General features: G+C 44.4%; 1 protein-coding gene across 1 annotated transcript in view; it reads left to right on the top strand.

Annotated features, from left to right (window-relative positions):
• Positions 1–14,350, top strand: part of C11H1orf232 (chromosome 11 C1orf232 homolog) — a 116,376-nt gene that overhangs the window by 14,398 nt on the left and 87,628 nt on the right. The gene's annotated exons all lie outside the window — the stretch shown is intronic.

Raw genomic sequence — 14,350 nt, 5'->3', positions numbered from 1 at the left:
AACCACCTTGAAAAGCCTCTGCTCAGCCCACTTGATCCTCACTGCAATGCCTCTATATTGAAGTAAACAGTAATGCACATAACTAAGGATCCAAAATTAGGAAATGTCCCCAATGTCCATTAGGTCTTACTGGAATGTGTAGTGAAAACTCTCACCCACTACATTGTAGGAGACCAACAAGTTGAGGAGGTAAATATCGCCCTGCATCGCAGGTCAAATAATGGGGGACCAACAGGTGATGTAGACTCTTGCTTTGTATTGATGGTCAATGCCAGTTAAACTAAAACATGCATAGAATCCCGAATTAGACCATAGTGTCACTATGTATCTACAACTGTCCTCCATAAATAGGTATAAAGCCAAAATCTCTTACTCACTTTGTCAAATAGTTTATTTTCCCACAGTGGGTAAAAACCTTTTCACAAGTGGTAAAAAACCTTGGATGCACATTGAAGACAACCCTATCCCTCAGCCAAGGAATTGTACTACACAGCATCTATAGCAGAAACTTCCAACAAGAGCAGAGCCCTCTTCGAGACAGTCAAGCACAGCATCAACCCATACCAGCCCCCGCAGTAGCAGAATCCACAAAGAGATGTAATGTAATCAACATGTTCTTTACAGACAAAATCAACAAGATGTGTCACCACATTGACAAAGCTCTACCCATCCTAAACGCCCATGCTGTACCACTACGCCATGCCTCAAGATGGTCAGAATGCAAGACCATAACTTTGGAAAACCTTACATACATCCCTGCACCACTCAAGGCCACCTCATCTAAGAACAATGCATCCCAGCCTCCACCCTTAAAAACATCACATGAAACGTTCTCCTTCGACCCCACTGAAAGGAGTTCATCATCCCTGGAGGTGCCAGCAAATGCACCCAAGTTCAAAGGTGGCTGACAGAGATGGCTCTCAATGGCTCCCTTAGCCCCCCAAATCACCACCAGTACTTCACTATTGATTGCAGCCACTCCATGAAAGCACACATCACCAAGAAGACACATACATCATGGTACCAGCTCTCCCACCTGCACCAAATCAAACCCGCCATACCCGACCCCTGGACTTCACACATGTTGTCCAGCTCCAGGTGCCGTAACACCTGATGGTGGCAACATCTTCATAGCAGGTGTCCCAACCACGAATCTGGCCCCTCTTAACTTGTCTAGCATACTACGGCATACCTCATCACAGGACTGAAAAAATGCAACCATATCTCCCCACTCTTACAGAATTACACTGGTTACCTATCCAAGCTCGAGTCACCTACAAGATAGCCTGCAACCCTTATAGAGCTCTAATATCCAAGAATCCATCATAGTTAGCTGAAAAGATCAACATCTTAGGGGACAACACAACACCACGAGCCAATATATTGCTAGACTGGAATCCAAGAAGTGCAAACAACATCAGTAACAACGCACACCTATTTATGAGTATGAATCTTCTGATGTTACATTAATGTAATATGTAATATTCTTGAACCAATTATAATACTTAAGGTGCAGGGGAGAACCAACAATCCTGGCACATGGACCGTGTAAATAACCGATATCAGACTAAGTTCGTAGAATATGGGAACTTCCATCCCAGGCACACTCTCAAGGGCTAAAACGGAGCCAAAAATCTATCTAATATAGTTATGGGTATGTTTTGGAATACAATTGTTAGGAATTTTTAAGATATATAAGTATTTGAACAAACAAACATTTCTTATCAAATAATACATTCCAACAAGTTTTTTTCTTTCTTCATAGTCCTTATTTTCATGGCAACCCAACATGTTTCGAGCTGATTTTCTCTTAATCAGGGGGAACTAAGTTTGTGAAGATTACTGTAATTTAACAGAAAAGAAGAAAATATAATTTTTAATGCTTTTGATTACAGTCCTTAAAATTCAAATCTTTAGCTGTAAATAGAACGTTACTTTAAGCTTGCTAAATCACCTTTAAAAAAATGAGAAGTCGTGTGTGTGTTATGTGAATCTAAGTCCAAATATTTTCCTCTGTGGTAACCAATTGTCTAGTATTAAAAAGGGTGTGATCTAATTAGACCTTTATCTGCATATGGACAATTGTTCCCAAAGGAGGGCAGAACGATTCTTTGAAAACCAAAAGGTAAGTAGATTAACTTTGTCTTAACACAATACGGGTAAAGTCCAAACAATTGTGATCGTTGGTATGAATCGTCTTATACACCTTAAAACGTCCTTCTTGTTGTGCACGATTACTGAAAGAGAAACATAATACTGTAAGTCTGAAGAAAGTTCCACAAATCAGCCATCAATCTTATATAGAAAAAAGAGGGATTCACTATACCAATGAATTCTCACCCAAATAATCTATTACTGTTGTGTAGAAACAATGTCTGCTCAATAGGTGTGTCAGATTATGGTGGCACTGTCTCATAAATCCTCACTGCAATGCCTCTAGATTAAAGTAAACAGTAATGCACATAACTAAGGATCCAAAATTAGGAAATGTCCCCAATGTCCATTAGGTCACACTGGAATGTGTAGTGAAAATTCTCACCTACGACATTGTAGGAGACCAACAAGTTGAGGAGGAACATATCGCCCTACATCGCAGGTCAAATAATGGTGGACCAACATGTGATATGGACTCTTGATGGGGAATGATGGTCAATGCCAGTTAAACTAAAACATGTATACAATCCCGAATTAGACCATGTCCCTATGTATCTACCACTGTCCTCCATAAATAGGTATAAAGCCAAAATCCCTTACTCACTTTGTCAAAAAGTTTATTTTCCCACAGTGGTTTAAAAACCTTGGATGCACATTGGAGACGGCCCTATCCCTCACCCAACACACCACCTCTGTATCCAAAACCTGCTTCTACCATCTACAGATTTTCAGCCGTATTTTACGCTACCTCACCTATACCCACCGATTTTCCGCCAACAACTCCATTATCCTGTCCCGCCTGGAATGCGCAATTTGCCTCTACCTAGGCACTCAGCGTTACAATTTAGGAAACTCCAAAGAATCCAAAACGCGGCAGCACGCCTACTCATTAACCTACCCCCCCCAAAGAACACATCAGCCCCACACTAAAAGGCCTCTATTGGCTCCCGATTGGCCGGCACACTACCATTAAGATCATGTGCATCACCCACCGCACCACCCACAACACTGGCCCTAAATTCCTTCAAGACTAAATCCTCCCCCACCAGCCCTGAAGGAATCTCTGCTCTCGCACAGCATATCACCTAGTGGTCCCAACCCACAACTCCTCCAACTTGAATGGGTCCCAGTTCTCCATCCAAGCGCCAATTACACCAGTCAGAGAATTGAAGCCGGCAGCATTCGCAGCGGCTCACCTAGACAAACTGTTGCACCATGCACAACAACACTCCCACCCGATAAATACCGCATTAAAGCCAGCAACATTCACTGAGGCACTCTGCAATAAACCTTACACCTCCTCCAACTACAACACGAACAACGACAGCATTCGCATCGGCTCACCTGACAAACTATCGCCCCATGCTCAACAACACCCCTATTGGTCAAATATCCAGGGAAGCCAGCAGCATTCACTGTGGCACACTGCAATAACCTCACCCGCCCTCGCTGCTCAGACATTTGCACCACAAAGACCACGAATAATGAGACTGTGCCTTCCACACTGGACAAAGGATGCTGCAGCCGAACTACATCAAAGCATACAGTACGTATACCTGTTGAGGAAGTCTGTCAACACAGGCCGTAGGCACGGGCAAACATCCATGCACTGTAGAATGCAGCTATGGCTAAGCCCCTCCGGTCTAGCAGCACACATAGACGTCCACACTGAAACACCTGACGTACCTTAACACCACTGCCATTAGCATACAGTGACTACCAACAAACAGAACATTCGGTATAGCTGGTCACACATTGAATCTTCAACAATAGCAGTCTATCGTATACCACCAACAGCGCCCAGCCACGTGCCTGACCTTGGGTCGCTTAGTGCAGCCTAGCCAGCCACCTAAGCCCTAAACCGGCGAAAATACACACAAGCATTTCGTAATCTAAAACTCTTAGAACCTCCACCACATTGACTACGGTCACCAAGGACGTTCCAACCACAAAGCGCATTGAGGCTATACAAATGGGGAAAGAGCGCTATATAAACAACCAAATGCAATACAATACATTATCCATGACCCCAATGCAAATCGCGGATCAAAAAATGGCTGAAAAATTCACTATCAAAACATTCTGTGACCCGTAGCATGTATATATAATCGAAATGTCGCGTTACCAGAGGGATGAATAAGCTACCTTCGGGCAAAGAAGTAAAAACCTGATAAACTGAAAGGGAAATTGCTATTCATTCATAGGTTGATAGAAATAGAATGTTAGGCAGAGGAGTAAGCGCCTAATGAACTGTGAAGCAGAATAGCCCATATAAATATGTAGTAGGAAGATGCTAGTCACACAATGTTTGTTAAAAATGGTATGCTATTTTTATTTATTTGTTTATACCGTGCCACAGCCCGCAGGCATCCGAGCGCACACAGACACAAGGACAACATGCAAGAACAGGACAGAGGCAGGCAAGAACGAGCCCAGTTTCATCTAAGTGAAAAGGAATGTTTTCAATGACTTCTTGAACGTACTTCGTTTTCATCTGATCGCAACCATATGGGGTGGCTATTCCAGGTTCTGAAGGAGCAGTTAGCAAATGATCTGTCCAGCCCTTTTGATTTCTTAAAAGACGGGCGAGCAACGAGACTGGTGTTTGTTGATCTTAGCGAAGGATTGGATATAGACAATGAGGTAGTTGACTTCAGGTAGTTGGGAGCGTTCCCATACAGACACTTATGAAGTAAGGTCGCAGCTTTAAATTTACATCTGGCCGCGACCGGTAGCCAGTGTAGTTCCTGCCGGTAGGTTGAGATATGTCATCTTCTTTGGACCTTTTTGATGGTCCGGACCGCCTCATTTTGGATGATCTGGAGGCACTCAGTGCTTTTCTTATAGGCACCTACTAAGAGTGCGTTACAATAATCTATGTGTGTCCAGAAGTATAAATCATATTTATCGGATGGAATGTGTGCCATGAAGCATCCAAAAGTCAAAAAGATTATCGTGATGTAGAAACATGGATAGTGTGGTCAATTGTGAATGTCTGAACATACAAATAGATCGCAAGGAACTTAGAGTAGATTGAGCAAGCTTAAGATGTTATAATATGTTAGACAAGCTCAGACTGTTTCAGAAGCGCCAGAAGGAGAAGAGCAGAAAACAAGCATTCTTCTGCTATGCTCCCACTCTCTGAAACAACCTCCTTGCTGAGATCAGGCTGGCTCCCTCCATCCTGCGAATCAGGAAGGAACGAAAAACTCTGCTCGTCCAAGAGCACTTCAATGGCAAATGAGGACTACTCCCCCACATCCCCCATGTACGAATCCCTCTATTGTACACTGTTTAGTTGTTTTATAGCTAGGTTTGTGCTATATAAAACACCTACATGCATATATGAAGCAGTTTTTGACAAGGCACTTTATTGGTTTAAGGGTTAGTCCCCATATTGGCAGATTATCCCCTCCTCTATCAACATGCTGTTTGTTTGTTTACATTTTTATAAAGCGCCGACCCGCCCATGGGTCTCAGAGCGCTACAATAGAACAGACAATTATGATATGATATATGATATGATATTTTATTTGTATTGCGCTCATACACAAGTGTTTCGGAGCGCGACAAGGCAAGGGAGGGGAACAGGGGAGAACACATCAACGATCTTACTAGGCCCAGTGACATTGAGAACGTGCAAGTGCATAGGGAAAGGGGAGAAAGTGCATGGACGGGGGAGAGAGGAGAGTGCGGAGCAGAGGAGAAAAGATAAATAATAATAAATACACATAAATACATAATAGAGGCAGTGGTAGTGCAGCCATCAAGTGACAAATGCACTGTTTACGGCAGCAGACTGGGTAAGTCTAAATAAGTGCAGAAAAGGAAGAAAAATGGGGGAGGGGGGGACTGTATGGGTACAGATACCGTCCCAATTTCAAGGGGTGGCCAGGTGGCAGTGCAGGATGGTGGCAGGGTGAGCAGGTACCTGGGCCCAGGGGACATAGGCTGGGCAGGTGCACAGTGCCAGGAGAGAGCAGATCAGCAGGTGAGAGGGGGATCGAAGGCAGAAGAAAAGAGGAAGGTCTTGAGGTGCTTCCGGAACCGGAGATGGTTCTCCTCATGTTTTAGAGTGGCAGGGAGGCTATTCCAGAGGGAGGCCCCAGCCGAAGACAGAGATCTACCCCCAGCTTGTTTCTTTGACAAACAACTGACCCTGTGGGAGTTAGAGGTAGAGGAACGAAGAGCTCGACAGGGGAGGTATTTACGGAGGGATAGCTGAAGGTATTTTGGACCCAGGACCCAGAAAGCCTTGTGGACAATGCAGAGGGTTTTGAACTTAATCCTTGCATCCACTGGGAGCCAATGGAGAGATTTCAGAGGTGGATGACAATTTTCCCAGGTCATTACTAGTATTCAAAAAGGATGGAAGATTGCTGTGGCCACAACCAATAATGATCCAGTCTGAGCCACTATTCAAGGAACCACTCCTTAATTTGGACTCTATGCAGCACTTTAAGGTCCATAGTTCTAACACAACGTTCACCAATTTTAGATCGTTGCCAAGCCAAGACTTTATTATGCAAAGCTCTTCTCGGCTCAGGTTTTTCCAATTTATTAACGTTCACAGTGACAATATTTCTTCGGTCAATGGTCAGTTCTTTAAGAATGGGATCCATGATCTCAAGCATTGAGGACTTTCGTATACGTAAGTCTCTGCTCGGTGAGGAGCAGAACGGTTTATTCATGGGCTTCCTGGGATCCAAGGATTTAAGGGAGTCTATGATCTCACGATGCAGGATAATGGGACCATCTGACGTAACTGTGCTGAGGACTGAGCCCTGAGATACTTCAGTAGTGGCCAGTATGTTGGACATAATTCAAGTCAGTTTGGCAACTTGCCTCAGCCTTATTGTTAATTATCTGCATTATATGGTTAACTGTTTGACATTTTTTGTCGGTCTTGACTAACTGAGCAATTGTCTTGTCAAAAGGGTCAATCCATACCTGAAAATGGATGACACTTTCACATTTTACCAAGTCACAGATAATTCTCTCCTTTACATTCTGCCAGTTAGTATAGAAATGTGTTCTCTTCCCACCCAGATTAGGGTTAGAGCAGACTTCCATAATGACATGTCCATGCTTTTAAGAGGGCATCATTTATTGGTTGTATGTCATTTCATCGACACCCGTTTTTATGACGGATGTTTTTACAAAAGGGTTTGGGCCAAAAAAATCTTCGGAAGTTATTTAAACATATTTCTGGGGGATTTCCCCCCCAAACCCTATTCCCTACCTATTTGTTGTTATTCCCAACCCCCCACCAACCCTTTATATGCCCTTTCCAACCCCCCCACAAAAAATTCAAAGAGTTTGTTCAGCAAAAACTCTTCGTAAAAACACCAGTCGTAAAAACGGGTGTCGCTGAAAGGACGTCGCACCCATTTATTGCAGAAATTAGGTGAGATTGAGAGATTCTGGTGGAAGGTAAGGTTGAGAAGCCTCAAAGGGTCCAGTATTGTCGCTTCATTGTCCAATTGCAGTCATACGCTCATTTTTTTGCAACCTGACTAGTAGTAGAAGAGACCGGGAATTGACAGGGAATATCATGATTTAATTCCCTTTTCTGCTTTTGTAGTTTCTGTCGCCTTTGGGTGCTTCTCACCTGGATATCCAGCATACAGCGATCACCCAGCATTAAGGGGGCGATTAACCCTTTAGGTGGCAGCTGGGATCAAGATCATACTATGTTGCGGGTATCTTTGTGAGCCTCAATGGCCTCAGGTTGCCTGGTTTTATGGAGGGGGGGGGTGGAGCACAGGTCAGCTGATCTCTGTGCTACTTTATGCATACCTGCACTAGTAATGGGCATTTATTTGTGTGGAAAGTATAAACATGCAAAATAGGGACCACCAACAAAAAAAGAGAAATCCCTGTTCCCCTACACCAGGGAAGGAGATGAGGGTAAATGAAAGTGACAGGTACCAGTTGGCCAAGGCGGACCGGCTGTAGTTGCAAGAAGTTCAGTTGCTAAGTATCCCCAGCGCCACAGTCGTGCAGACCGCAACAGGACACCACCTTGTGTAATGCGCGGCACCAGCGGACAGAACTCACCAAAGCAGTTGTTGAGTAAACAGAACTCACCAAAGCAGTTGCTGAGTAAACCTCCTAGCTCTACCTAGCAGCCACAGCCTGGCCACCGCTCCCGGCCCAAGCCCAGGCGCCACAGAAATATACTCGGGGGTCAGGGAGTGGGCACTTCAAGAGCTCCGAGCACTCCAGCTCTGGCAGCAAAAACACGCAGGTTGCTTCGGCCATTGGAGGAAGGGACCTGGAGACGTCAAGCCGCACCGCCTAGTGGCCGCTTCCATCATATTCCGATAAAGGGGCAACAAAAAAATAAGCTATTATTGCCTCTTCTGCTTCAGGCTTTAACCTCCAAAGCCTGGGGACATTGAAACAGAAGGGGCACAATAAGAGACTTTTTATACTTTGATAGCTTACTGATTTATTTATTTGGTGGTTCATATCACACCTCATGACAACATGAGGCTTTGGTTGTTGCACAATGCTGCTAGAAGGAAAGCCTTTGTTATGTTAAAAATGCCTTCAAGGGTGGAAATGCTCGAAGGTTTTCTCTTTTAATGTGAGTAACAAATTGGGGGTATCAGTTTCGTTTTTGGAAGAGGGTGAAATAGTGAGAGACCACCCCTGGGTGGAAGTAGTGTGTGGTATAAATCAACATAGCATAACATCTGTTGTTTTGGGGGTGTTGCACATATATAGCTGCAGTGGGCACTTTAGCGCCCTGAATTATTTTGCAGGGCTTGGAACCTAGTTTGACTTTTTTCGCTTTTTAAATTATGTAATATTTTATGTTATGTTATGTTATTTTGCATTTATATAGCGCCTTATATACCATTGGTATGGTCTGAAGGCGCTGGTAGGTTGAACGCCCTTGGGAACCGAAGTTCAGGTCAGTAGAGAGAGTAGAGAGAGTCAAAAGGTGCGTGTGCGCACCAGGTATGTGTGCAGCTGGTGCGGAATTCATGTGGTAGCTGCTTCTTAGCGGTAGGTGTGGTGGTTGAGAGATCAGGAGTATGTGTTCGCTCCGGCTGGAGTTATCCAGACCGAGTGTGGCAGCGTTAGGCCTGAGGGGAACGCCTGGCTGGGGGTGTGAAGCCAGCAATGTTTACTTAGAGTGATGGGGAGTGAGCGGCAGATGTTGATATGAGAACAGTTATACCGAATGGTGTCATAGTATCTCTGTGTTCTAGTTGAGTGGTGGTGTAAGGAGAGAGTAAGCATGGGGTGTGATATGAAGTAAAAATTCCCTGCATTCTAAGGCATATTATGTACGACACACAATTCTGAGCGGTCAGGTCAGTTCTATGCATTTTTGTTCATTTCAGGCGTTCAAGATTGCACTACACACTCACGCACTCTGGTTGACCTTGCGTGCTCTAGTCTATCCTTCATTCTCTAGTGAGCCCCATGCATGCTCTCAAGTATACCATATGCATGCACTCCTGTCCTCCTCGCGCATGCACTTCAGTTGACCCCGCGCATGTGCTCCTGACTGCCTACGCACTCATCTGCTCTGTATACTCGTCTGCTCTGTATGCAAATCCATCCTGTACGCACGTCCGCTCAGTATGCTCATCTGATCTACACATTCATTCGGTCTGCACATTCATCTGGTCTACATACTTATCCGCTTTATGTACTATTCATCCGCTCTATGTAATTATTTGTTCAGCATGCTCATCCGGCGTATTCAGTCAGTTCTACGTACTCAGGACGCTCTCCACACTCAGGCCGCTCTCCACACTCAGGCACTTTTACAAACCTTTTCCATATTTCTATCTCTTTAATGAGAGGTGCATTTTGTAGTAGATGGGAAACTGTACCGCATCCTTAGGCCTTTCACTTAGTTACAAAAGCTGCACCTATTTTACATTTTACTTTATTTATGCTTTTTAGGACGTGCAAGACATTTTTCAGGGTCCACCCCCAAATATTATTTTGTAACTCCTTATCCCCAACCCCAGCCCCGTGATTTCTCAACACACTTCAAGCATCGGCTAGATAAATAGGTCTCTGGCATGGGTTAGAATCAACAGTCAGCCCCCTGGAGCAATTTCCCACAATAAATCACTACAAAAATGGGATCTGAAAGGGACGTCAATTCATCAAAATATCAGGAGTAGGAGAAAGGACATCACATGCCCAATGACATCACAGAAGTGACACTAAATGACCCTTGTCACTTATAACATTACAGTAAATGAGGTCACATGACCATGATGGAACAGGTGCTGTGACAAATTATCAAAGAGTCAGAGGGTTCATGAGAGTTAGGCTATGTGAATGGCTGGACCGGATCTTGCATTGGTCTCAGCTGTATTATATGGAAGGTGTCATTCAGACTGAGGGTGATGTATGTTTAGGGTGGGTGTGGTCAGTGTGTATTGCAGATGTTTGTGGCTATGCAGACCAAGCCCCTTGTGGGGTACAGCTGTATTCCTTAGGATGCAGTGCATGAGGGTCTGGCTGAAGAAAGACCGAGGCATAGTTAGATTTAGCCATGGAGAGCGTTTCATAAAGGCCTTGTTAAGGCCTTGTCCCACCTAGATAGGCTCTTCATGGAAACAGCAAAACCCACGCATGGAAACACTGTGGGAAGAGAAAAACACAATAGTGGTGAGATTCAAAACAGCAAACTTATCCCATGGTACACCTTGGGAAGAGAAAATGAGAGTGCACCAGAAACATAGCAGTGGCGAGATTCAAAACAACAAACCCGCCCCTGAAAACACAGTGGAAAGAGAAAATGTGAGTGTGGCAGAAACACAACAGTGGCAAAATTCAACACAGCAAAGCCCACCCCTCCAAACTCTGTGAGAAGAGAAAATGTGAGTGCGGCAGAAACTCCACAGTGGCAAGATTCAAAACAGCAGAACCCACTCCTGGAAACATTGTGGGAAGAGAGAACGCGAGAGTGGCAGAAACCCAAGAGCACTTCGGGAAGAAAATGCGAGTGTGGCAAAAATGCAACAGTGGTGAGATCAAAGCAGCAGACCCATACTTGGAGCGCTCTGGGTGGGATGCATGTATGGCTGAACATTAACAATGGCTGGATTCAGTACTCCTGGAATGCTCTGGGAAGAAAATACCAGTATGGTAACTACAGCAGTGGTAAATGAATGACAACGCCTCTTGTTTGTTTGTTTGTTTATTGAATTTATAAAGCGCACCAGACCCGGGAGTAGCAGGACGCAGCAAGATTATGCAAGGCTTACAAGGTTACAATGTGTACAAAATTCAAGTAATCAAATTACACAAAAATATTACAATATACAAGTAGTCAACTTTCGCAGAAAGGACTTATTTACATCATAATCATAAGGTGTTATTTACATCATAGTATGCACACGAATGCAAAAAAGAAATTTACGGTCTGAAGGCCCAGTCTAAGAGGCAGGCCGTCCTGGATTGCAAGACGTTTCAGTAGAGACTCAGTAGAGACTAGTTCTCAGTCAGGTTGAGGTGGGTAATGAGGTTCTTTCTGAAGTGACAATAGGGTAGGTCAGCTCTCAACACATGTGGCAGGGTGTTCCAAAGCTTGGCGGCCTTCACAGGGAAACTATTACCACCGATCTTGGAAGATTTGAATCTGGGTACTAGCAGGCAGTTAGTATTGACGGTTCTGGTAGGTCTGCTAGAGGTTCTTCTAGTTATTCTTTCAATTAGGTAGCTAGGTGCCACATTGTGCAGAGCTTTGTGTGTCAGGGAGGTGATTTTGAGTTGTATTTTGTTATGGGTAGATAGCCAATTGTATTGGTGTCTAATAGGGGTCATGTGCACTCTTTTGTTGATGCCTAATGCAGCTCTGATGGCGTTGTTTTGTAGTAATTGGAGTTTTTGATGCAAGCTTTATTTGCTCTACTGTAGAGAGCATTACAGTAGTCTAATCTTGAGAGAATTAATGCTCTGGCCAGTATGATACAACTGTCATTGGAACTTGCATCCTCGACATCCGAGACGTCACACTACTGCTTCAACGATCTTGGCAGCTGAATGCACTGACAATAGACGTGACCGCACCTGTTGACAAGATATCGACTGCATCCTAAAGAAGTGGATCCTTCCACCTCTTAATCTGAGCCCTAAGCTCCTCGGATTCGACCACATAGGACCCTCCACTCGTAAAGACACTCCTGTCCTGATGAAGGCCTACACCATTAGAGCTCACCTAGCTCCACGCAAAATGGCCGAAACACTGTCATGTTGACATGTATTATATGTTGTTGTTCAACTCTTGATTGTGCCCACGCTCTATGGGCCCCCCACCTGTTTATAATTGCACTGAATTCTCTAACCTTCCTTCCCAAGGAACCTATAGAGAATTAACAAACTGTACAAGTAGATGTCTCAAATATTGACTACTTGATCATTCGTACTTAGGTACTACACTTTGTATGTCCTCAAATGTGAATGTCCTATGTTTTTTTAAAAATACCAGTGTATTACTACACCACTGCACTTCAAAATAAAACCCTTTTGTGCAGAAGAACAGTTTCATGAGAATTCTGTGACCACCCACACAAGGGATCACCCACTCAGGGTGCAGCAGTGGTTACTCTTCAGCAGAGATTGACCTGACCTTGCTCATTCATTTTTTGATATTATTGGAAAGGAAGGGCCTACCTGCTCTAATGAGCTTGCACGTGTAGGCTGTGGTGGAAGCCAGGGATTTAAGTTGTTTATTGAAGGACATTGTGGCGTCCAGGTAAAAACCAAGTGTTTTTACCTCTTTAGAGACTATGGTATTGTTGACATCAATGATGAAGGAAGCGTATTCATTACCTTATTTGGCAATATTGGAAGGGGAACCGAGGATTATCAGCTCAGTCTTGTCATCATTCAGGCATAGACCATGAGTGGCCATCCATGCCTGAATGATAAGGTAGATTCTATTCACCAACGCCAAGTCCGTAGCATGATCCCCAGAAAGTGGGAGGAGAATCTGCGTGTCATCCGCGTAGTTAGTGTAGGTGACACCCAGAAGGTCCAAATCATTGAACAATGATTTGGTGAATATGTTGTACAGCGTAGGGGACACGCAGGAGCCCTGAGGGACCCCACACACGATTGGGGTGGGATCAGCGGCTGCTGAGGGTGAGAATACTGTAATGGTTCTGTCACTCAGGGATGATTCTATCCACTTAACAGCGCCAATGGAGAAATGAGCTGCTGTGTCAAGGTGCCTGCAGAGGATCTTGTGGTCTACCAGATCGAATGCAGCTGAGAGATCAAGTAACAGTAGTAATGCTGTCTTCCCTTTATCTCTCAGCTCATCGATCTGAGTCTTCAGATCTATCAGTGCTGTTTCCGTCCCATGTAATGGTCAGAATCCTGATTGTCTGACCCCTAGGAGTTTGTGCTGTTCGAGGTATTTTTGGATCCGCAGGTATGCAACTTTATCCAGAATTTTAAGTAAAAATGGTACTGTTGTAATGGGGCGGTAGTTGGTGGCGATAAGTGGGTCTAGAGTTTTCTTCTTCAGGAGAGGGAGAACCCAAGGTTGTTTGAGATTGACTGGGATGGTGCCAGATGCAAAGGAGGCGTTGATCAGTTGGGAGATGAAGGGAGAGAGGTCCCTCGCGGTCTCTTTTATGACGTGGGCTGGGCATACACCTCCTTTACAATCGGACGGTTTAAGAGAAAGGATGGTTTTTTTCCACTTCAAGGATCGTGGTTTTGGTGAAGCAGAATGTGTTATTTGGATCAGCATTATTTGTAGTCGGTGCGGGAGAATGAGTAGGTTGAGGTAAATTCAGGGAATCTTTCTTGTTTTTTATTTTAATTTGAAGAGTGTTTATTTTATTAGTAAGGGCTTGTTGTACAGACCAAATAGTAGAAGGTAGGTCCGTGCATGCAGGTGCAGAGATAGGGCATAGTTGAGTACAGTAATAAAGGAGAAGTCAGATATATATGCAATCACGAATAGCCAAAAGTTCAGGTGTCTGGGATAAGGTACTGTTGAGATATGTGGCGCGACTTGAAACCATGGGTGCCTGTAGCTCAAACGAACTTGGGCGTTAAGTGTGCCACAATTAGCTGTCGGACGTATATTCGTTAGCGGAGGCAATAGCTAGTTTGAGGTCTTGTTACAATGAGGCTAGGTGCAGTTGTAGCAAGGGACGAGGTTCGTGAGCCACTGGAAGGGAGGTCACGTTACCGTGGT

The sequence above is a fragment of the Ambystoma mexicanum genome, chromosome 11, assembly GCF_040938575.1.
Source record: "Ambystoma mexicanum isolate Mex_15411 chromosome 11, UKY_AmexF1_1, whole genome shotgun sequence".
NCBI lineage: Eukaryota > Metazoa > Chordata > Amphibia > Caudata > Ambystomatidae > Ambystoma > Ambystoma mexicanum.
The sequence above is the reverse complement of the archived record's forward strand: the minus strand, read 5'-3'. Positions and strand labels throughout refer to the sequence as shown.